Here is an 8,944-nt window from a genome sequence, read left to right on the forward strand (position 1 = left end):
ATTGAAGATAATTGAGATACAAATAATGCATATGATTGAGATAACCTGTGAGATGACACATATTTACTAATGGGATATTTAACTTTGGCTTGGAGGTCTGGTTCATATTTAGCTGGAGGTTGAGCACGGTTAGAACGAGGTGGAAGATTATATTGAACAGTAGTAGATTCATTGTTTGGAATGCTGGTGGTTTCAGGCAGACAAGAATCAATTTCATCTAAATTAGTATTATCAGAGATAGGATCAAAAGGTACCTCTGAAGAGTCAAGCTGAACCTGTGGAGAAGATTGAGCCAATTGGTTATGATCAGAAGACACTGTATTATCCAGAAAAGAAGTGTCCATATTTAGGATTGGCTCACTTGCTGCAGAATGATCCTCACACAATGATATATAATCAAACATACTAACATCATGATTATGCACTTCACTTTCATTGCCTCCCTGAAGTGGAGAATCAACATAAAAAATTCATGCTCATTAAATGTCACGTCCATAGAAATATAAAATTTCTTTGATGGTGGATGGTAAGCACGATAACCTTTTTTAGTTGATCCATACCCAACAAAAACACATTTGATCGCTCGTTATTCAAGCTTTGTACGTTGATGTGGGTGTAAGTGAACATATATAACACATCCAAAAATATGAGGGGGTAAATAAACTATGGGAGGAAGGATACAATGATCAGACAACACATCAAAAAGCCTTCGAAAGTTAAGCACACTAGAAGGGGTTCGATTAATTAAATAAACGACAGAGCTCACAACCTCACCCCATAAATGAGATGGGATATTACCATCTATCAAAAGTGATCTAGTCACCTCTAATATATGTCTATTTTTCCTTTCAGCCACACCATTTTGTTGTGGTGAATAAGGACATGTAGTTTGATGCAAGATGCCTTTAGAGTTCATGAACTCTATTAATTCAGTCTTAAAATATTCCCCTCCATTGTCTGATCGAATGACTTTAATATGCGTGTTAAATTGTGTAACGATCATATGATGAAAGGAACGAAANACATCACACACTTCACTTTTATGTTTAAGCAAATACACCCAGGTTACCCGAGTACAATCATCAACAAAACTGATAAACCATTTTTTTTCCATTATGTGTAGATTGTGGGGCAGGGCCCCAAACATCTGTGTGAATTAATGAAAAAGGAAAATCAGTTTTGTTATTGCTTAAAGGAAACACAACACGATGATTTTTTGCCAAAACATAAGTTTCACAACAAAAATCAGAAATATTGCAGTTATGAAATAATGATGGAAATAATTTTTTTAAATAACCAAAAGAGGGATGTCCCAACTGTTTATGCCACAACCAAATTTATTTTTTGTTTTTATCTTGTTTGTGATCATTCGCAAGACAAGCCAATCTTCTTTTATGGTTTTGTTGTGAGACATTTTCAAGATAATACAGTCCTTCACTCTCTCTACCACTTGTTGTGAGACTTATGAGCTTTTGATGTTTGGAAGATTACAGAATCTAGCTAATAAAAATAGACAACCGCCTAGGCGCTTAAGTTCATCGCTCAGCAAAAGCCGCTGAGCGGTTTCCCTCTAATCACTCTGGATGCTCAGCGATCCATTCTGGCGCTCAGCGGTTCACTTGACCCTTCTTTTCATCATTTTTCTCCTTCTTTCATGGGTCTAAGTCCACCTTACTCCACTTCCATCTTCAATTCACCTTAAAACCCTGTAAAACAATGTAAAACCAAGCATAATATCTCTAAAACCAACTTTTGACTCTCACAAGACTCAACCAAGTGTTTTACTTGATTTTAAGCTCATTTTAAGCCATAAAGAGTGTGTTTTAATATCAAATTTAAGTATGAAAATAACGGTTTTTAGACCGTTATTATCAGAGCGGTTGTAGTGGAATGGTTAGTGTGGAATAAGAAACCAAAAGGGACTTTAATATAAATATGTGCCTTTTAATTTCTTCTCAATTTATCTTACTATGCAAATAATAAATATAAATAAAAGAGTAAGGTTGAGAGAAATTCGCACAGATGAATTTTAAACTGGTTCGGATCTTACCAATCCTACGTCCAGTCGCTTATCTCAAATCAAGATAAACCGTTCACTAATCACAAAACAATTACAAACTACATTCACAAAGAACCAATTTATAAGAGTTTAGAAACCACCTCTCTTGATACCACAAGAGATGAACCTGCACCTCCTTTGAGTCTTCACAAAGGATGAGACACCTCCTTTGAATACTTCATGAAGGATGAAACACCTCCTCCGAATACTTCACGAAGGATGATCCTCTTCCACGCACCTCCTTAGACGCATTAAAGATGAACCAACTATTCGTCTGTCACCATAGTAGCAATGTACCAACACCACAGACAAGAGTTTCCTTAGCTGAGCAAGAGCACACAATTCTCAACGAGTTCTGAGTATTTGAGCACAAGGGAAGAGTTGTTGATGATATATAAAGGGAGCCTATTTATAGACTCAAGCAAAAACTCTTCCATTCTCGAAACTGGCCATTTAACGCTTTTAATCGATTAATACAAGTTATAATCGATTAAAATGAGTACAACGACTAGTTTTCAAAAGTAGAAAACTCCAACGGTCACTTCTAATCGATTAAAATTCATTTTAATCTATTAAAACAGCAAAAGTTGAGTTTTCAGCTTTTACTCGTTTTAATCGATTCATACTAGTTTTAATCAATTAAAACATTGCGATTTTGACTCTTAACACTAATTACAATGTATGAAAGTATATGGAATCAAAACCAATGAAAATCTAAGTCCTAAACAATAAACTACAATAATTACAAAAGTTTTCCATTGCAAAACAAGTCTTCAAAGGATCTTCGTGAATCTTGATATATCTTGACTTGATTTATCTTGACTTGATTTAAACATCATCAAAACTTCATATTCATCATTTTGCTAACATCAATGCCCCTTAGAATGATAGTTCTTTTGGTGGGACATTGTCCAACTACATGTCCTCTTCCTAGACACTTAAAATATTTGATATCACTAGTCCGAGTGTGTGAAGAGGATTCTTGTTTGGGTTTCTCAACAATCTTGGATAGAGGTTTGAAAGGCTCTTTTTCTTTAAAACTTCTTCTTTCAAAAGAGGGTTGAACTTGAGCTCTCTTGAGAGAGGATTTTCTCAAATTTTGTTGTTCTACCTTGATACACATTTGGACAAGACTATCCAAATCTATATAAGGTAGTAATTCAACCTTATCTCTGATTTCATAATTGAGCCCACTCAAAAATCTAGCCATTGTGAGTTCATCCGTTTCCTCAATTCCTGCCCTTATCATATACAACTTCATCTCTTCTCTATATTGTTCTACAGACATATAATTTTGTTGTAGCCTTTGGAGTTTATCCATAAGCTCTCAATGATAGTAGGAAGGAATATGTCTCCTCCTAAGGGCAATGATCAAATCATTCCAATATTGTATTGGAGGATTTTGGTGGCACCTTCTCTCTTCCACAGTCCACCAATACATGGCATACCCTTGAAAACTTAGGGTAGCTAGAGGAACCTTTCTCCCTTCACTAACTTGGTGGCAAGCAAAAAGTTGCTCCACCTTCATTTCCCAATCTAAAAAGGCCTCTACATCATCCTTTGCATGTAAATGAGGCAAGTTAATGTTGACTTCTCTAGGGGAAGGTGGTTCTTGCACTTCCCTCCTATGCCTTCTAAAAGAAGAATAATCCCCACAATAATCTCCCATTCTAAAGCTCTCTCCCTCTTGGTGGGAATCTCCACTCCTACTTCCCCGCACTCTTCCTTGCTCATCTCTCATGACTCTCAACTCATCTTGAATTATGGTGATTTGTCTTTCTCTATCTTCTTGAGCATATTCCATTTTTCTTTTAGTGTCAATTCTCCATTGAGTTAACTCTCTAAGTTGATTTGAAATGTCTTTAAGAGTAATTTGTTCCTCAAAGTCACTAACACTTTGGGAATGACACTTTGACATTTTTGTGATGGTAGAAGTTTTCTTGTGTTACAACTACTTAGATTTCACCAAAGAACAAATTCCAGGTAAGGGAGGTGAACCACTAGGGTTACTTAAGTACCAAGCCTTTTCCTTGTCAAAAGTGTTCTAGGTTACTTACTTTGCTATTGTAACTCAAATATCACTTCTAAGATCACAAAAGAAAACACAATTAAACAAGGAAAAACAACTAAGGTTGGACTCTAAGTTTCCTAGATGAGAAGTCACAATGAAAATAGAAAGGTGAGGTCTCCTAACTGAGGCTTAAACTTTGGATCTTTCAAATCACTTGCGGAAATGGCCTTTTACAATCAAAGAAAACAATTGAACTATTCCAAAAATAATCAAGAGAACAAAGAGGTGGGTTTGGCAATGCAACTTTAGCTTCTCTCAAGGAAATTCTTGGTTGGTTTACGTGTTGTATTCAAATCTCACAGTTGCAGAAATGTGAAGCTTTTAATTATATCTGCTAATGACGCATGAAGCAAACTGCAGTTGTAGTAAAGTGATGCAGCTTATGAGTCCAATTTTTGCAGCACCGAGAGCCACCCTCCTTTGTGTATTCCACTAATTTTCTATTCCCTAAGATGCTTCCAATGATGAAGAACCTCTGGCTAGTCGAATTCCTTTCGAAGACACCTCAATCAGATCACAAATCAATCAGAATATTAGTGAAATGAATATTTTAGCTGCATCGAAATTGCTTCAGACAAGACTGCACTACAACACCTTTTTTTCAAACAGGTGGTAGGCAAGAAATCCAACAACTAAAAGCAATCAATTAAAAGGAATTCCAATAACGGAGGCACTAAAAAAGATCCTAGGAAATGCTCTAGATTAGATTCAAAAAGCAAGAAACAAGATACAAGTTGCATAATATCAAATTCAAGCTCACATGTCAATTAGGAAAAATTGTTTGTAAAAATGCCTAAGTGAAATGTTATTGCACTTCACAATTAGTGATCCAAAATTGGCACGGTTTTGTATCTGCTTTTTGTTACTGTTTTGTATATTTTTTTTTTATACTTTTGCATAGTTGTTATACTGTAATACAAACTAAGCTTTTGCTGCCAATTCCTATTCAACTAAAATTGCACATAACATCCAAAACATATGCACTGAATATTCAATCCAACTTGTATCAGAAACATTGAAATGCCTAAAATTGGCAACTCAGATACGACTTGGACCAAATTGTCTTTAAACTCTCAGTTTTATAACACGAACAAGTTTGGTTAGCTGTTTTAAACTTGTTTGTGCTATTAGCTGAGGTGAAACACGAGTAATTCAGAATTTGACTGGTATAGTTCCATGTTTTTCACTAATTCAATCAAGTCCACTACCAATTTTGAATTTTATAGATGCAAATGACTTTTAGGCATTCAAAATGAATTAGAAATGCCAGTTGAATTTTGCACAAAGTGGTAGAATTGGTACTCGATGGTTAGCTAGAAAATTTGAGTGCTAAACCAGATTCAAAAACCAGAAAAAAAAATTAACTCAAACAAGGATTATGCAGATCGGTCAACTATTTTTAGAATCTCTGTTGTAATTTAATCAATGCTTCCAAGCTATGCCGCAACATGTAATTGCTTATATGGAATGCACATCATTTTGAGCAGTAGAAAAATTAATCAGCAGATGCGTTTTTAACTTGAAAGCCAATGAAATAGTAACAATAACCCTATACGCAGTTACTATACAACTGATTTAGAGTTTTAAATTCTGAGTTCACAAATGCCATCAAGCTCATTCAAAATTGAATTTCATAGCTTATCACAGATGAACATCGTGTATTAATGTGCAGAATCTGTTTAACTCATAGCAAGTGGATTTGTAGCAAACACATTAGATTCAATAGACAATTAAAACAATGCAAATCACTGCACATGACTTTGACATTACTGAACAAATTTATCAAAATTAAAATGACTCAAGATTGAAACGATACGAATGAAAATGAAAATCGAAATAAAAGCAAGAAAAGCTGGTAAGAAATCACGACGCAATCAGCAATCGAAGATGCAAAAACTACATGAAAGAGTACACCAAAATAGAACAGTGAAGAAATTGCAATGACAATACGGATCTGAAAGGAAAACTTAGCTCATGGTTGCTCTTAAGTCCTTGACAAGTGTACTAGATCGTTATCAAGTAATATAAAATGGGTAAGTCCAAGTATCGTTTCCCAAAGGACTCTTAGGCCTTAACTTTCGTGTAACCTAATTGCGTAAGACTTGAGAAAAGAATTTGATTTAGGTTTTTAATGCAAAAGTAAACATGCAAATGCAGTGATTCAATTGGCAAGGAAAAACTATGGATGAATGGAGTTGTTGGGGTTTACAATTTCATCTTATCCACTCTCTTATATCTACTCTTCTTATCTACTTTGCTTATTTATCATATTGTCATGCAAACTTTCTTGGTCTACCCTTAACCCAATCCCTTGACGAAAGGAGCCTATTACTAATTACCGGCTTGCTATCTCTAGCCTCTCTTAGTAACTAATATTGCATGATAAATAGAAGCAAAATACAATTAATCATCCTACCCCTATCTCTAGGCGGTATTAGCTTAATCAAGGAATTCCCCCTAGTTCATGACATTACTATACTTCTCCCTATCAATAAAGACAAACAACATTTACCGAATGAGTTGAATGATAAAAGCATTAAGCAAAGGTAAGGAACCCAACAATTGATAAATCAAGCATATGCAAACATATAAAGTAAATAAGAATTTTGATATATGAGAGTTTCAAAAGATTACATTGTTCCCCAACAACAAAGGGTTTAGTTCACCATAATCATGGTGAAACTAGATGAAATACAATGGAAGAATGAAGAATAAACCCTAGATTGAGTAATTTGGAGCCTAAGAATCCAAAGAACGGCCTCCAAGGAGTGTAGAGCTGTTGTGGACGTTTCTCTCTGCCAAAAGAATCAGTTTTGATTCGCACTAGGTCAATTTATAGACCAAAAAGATAACAGAAAGATCACATAATCTGAGCTAATAAATATAGATAACCGCTCAGCGGTTTCCCTCTTAGCTGCGTGACCGCTCAATGGTCAGTTTTACCGCTGAGCGGTTTGCCTCAAATCGCCCTGGACGCTCAGCGGTCCATTCTGACGCGCAACAGTTCTTCTGACCCTTCTTTTCATCTTTTTTATTCATCTTTCCCATTTTTCCTAATTGTGCTTAATTTGACCGGAAATTCTAATTTTAATTAATTTGAATTATCTGAGCTAATTATTTGCATTATTAATTGTAGGGAAATTGTTGGACAATATTTTGGAACTTAAAGAGAAATTCCACATCAATTATATTTTAAGCTATAATGAAAAAAAGAGGTGTGGATTTATTTTTTTGGAATGACATGAAGTGGATAAGTGATGCACAACCTACTTTGTCATTAAGAAAAAAAAAGAAAGAGAAGCCACTAGAACTATTATTTGAAAGGCACACAGCTGATTCCATGTAAATGAGGTTTAATATAAAAAAACAGAAGTGCAGCAGCCCACATTCATGTGATGTCCAGCAACTCCACAACCATGCTATGGCCCACACCATGCACAGCTCGGTCCAGCACTGGATAAGAACAGCTTCCGTGCACCATGGTCCAACAAGCTTTGAAGAAAAGCAGCAGGCCACACCTACACGCACACAATAGTAGCGGGCCTTGGGAAATTCAAGAGAGCATCTCCACGTGCATCTAGCTGCCACCGAGAAACAAAAAGGAAGTGTGGTGTCATGCCTTGGTTGCACGGTATAGCAGGTTTGGAGAAGTGGATTGCAATTGGTGTTTTTAGTGGAAAAGAGGTGCTTGGAGAAATAAGCACACGGTCCAGCTTTGATAGCACACGGACTTGACGATTTATGGAGAATTTGCATTGATGGAAGCACACAGCAGCTTGGTCAAGCAACCAACTCTACGTTCACCAAGTTGTTTGAGAAAGCAAGTGGCCCATGAAAAATTAAAACGCTATCCAACATTGAAGTAAAGATGTGTGAAGAAATATATTTTGGGATAAAATCATCTCTTATTTTATTCAATGTATTGCACTATTTTATAATACATGGTTCTCTCTTAACTTTAGGAGTTGTTACAAATCAGAGCATATAATTAGGAAAGAACAATAACAGTAACAAATCTAATCTAATCACAACAAATTAGCAATCAACACTAAATGTGATAGCAATCAACATTAAATGAGAGATTTTCACAATGAACCTTGATCTTTATTTTCCAACACTCCCCCTCAAGCTTGATCATAGATGTTAACTAGATTAAGCTTGTTTGTCATATCAATGAAGTTCACGCATGAAAGTGGCTTGGTAAGCACATCAGCAACTTGGTGTTTTGAAGGCACAAAATTCAGCGAAATCTGCTTGCTCTCAATGTGATCATTGATGAAGTGTCTGTCTATCTTGATATGTTTGGTACGATCATGTTGTGCTAGATCTTTGGCGATGCTCAGTGTAGATTGATTCTCACAATTCAGCTTAATTGGTCCACTAATTTATATCTTCATATCACCCAACAATCTATGAATCCATAATCCTTCACGTACACCATTCGCAAGAGATCGGAGTTCTGCTTCTGCACTACTTCGAGCAACGACGGTTTGCTTCTTACTTCTCCAACTGACAAGGTTTCCCCAGACAAAGGTGCACATACCTGAGGTTGATTTCCAATCAATTGGAGAACCAACCCAATCAGCATCGGTGAACACTTCAACTCCCCGACTGTCAGACTTTCTAAATAACAAACCTAAGCCCGGGGCTGATTTCAAATACCTCAGAATTCACATAACAGCCTCCAAGTGAGTCTCGGATGGGTTGTTCATGAAACGACTCACCATAATTACAGCAAACCCAATGTCAGGTCTAGTGTGAGCCAAATATATGAGCTTTCCAACAAGCTTTTGATAACGTGTTCGATCAACTCC

The sequence above is a fragment of the Vigna radiata genome, chromosome 1, assembly GCF_000741045.1.
Source record: "Vigna radiata var. radiata cultivar VC1973A chromosome 1, Vradiata_ver6, whole genome shotgun sequence".
NCBI lineage: Eukaryota > Viridiplantae > Streptophyta > Magnoliopsida > Fabales > Fabaceae > Vigna > Vigna radiata.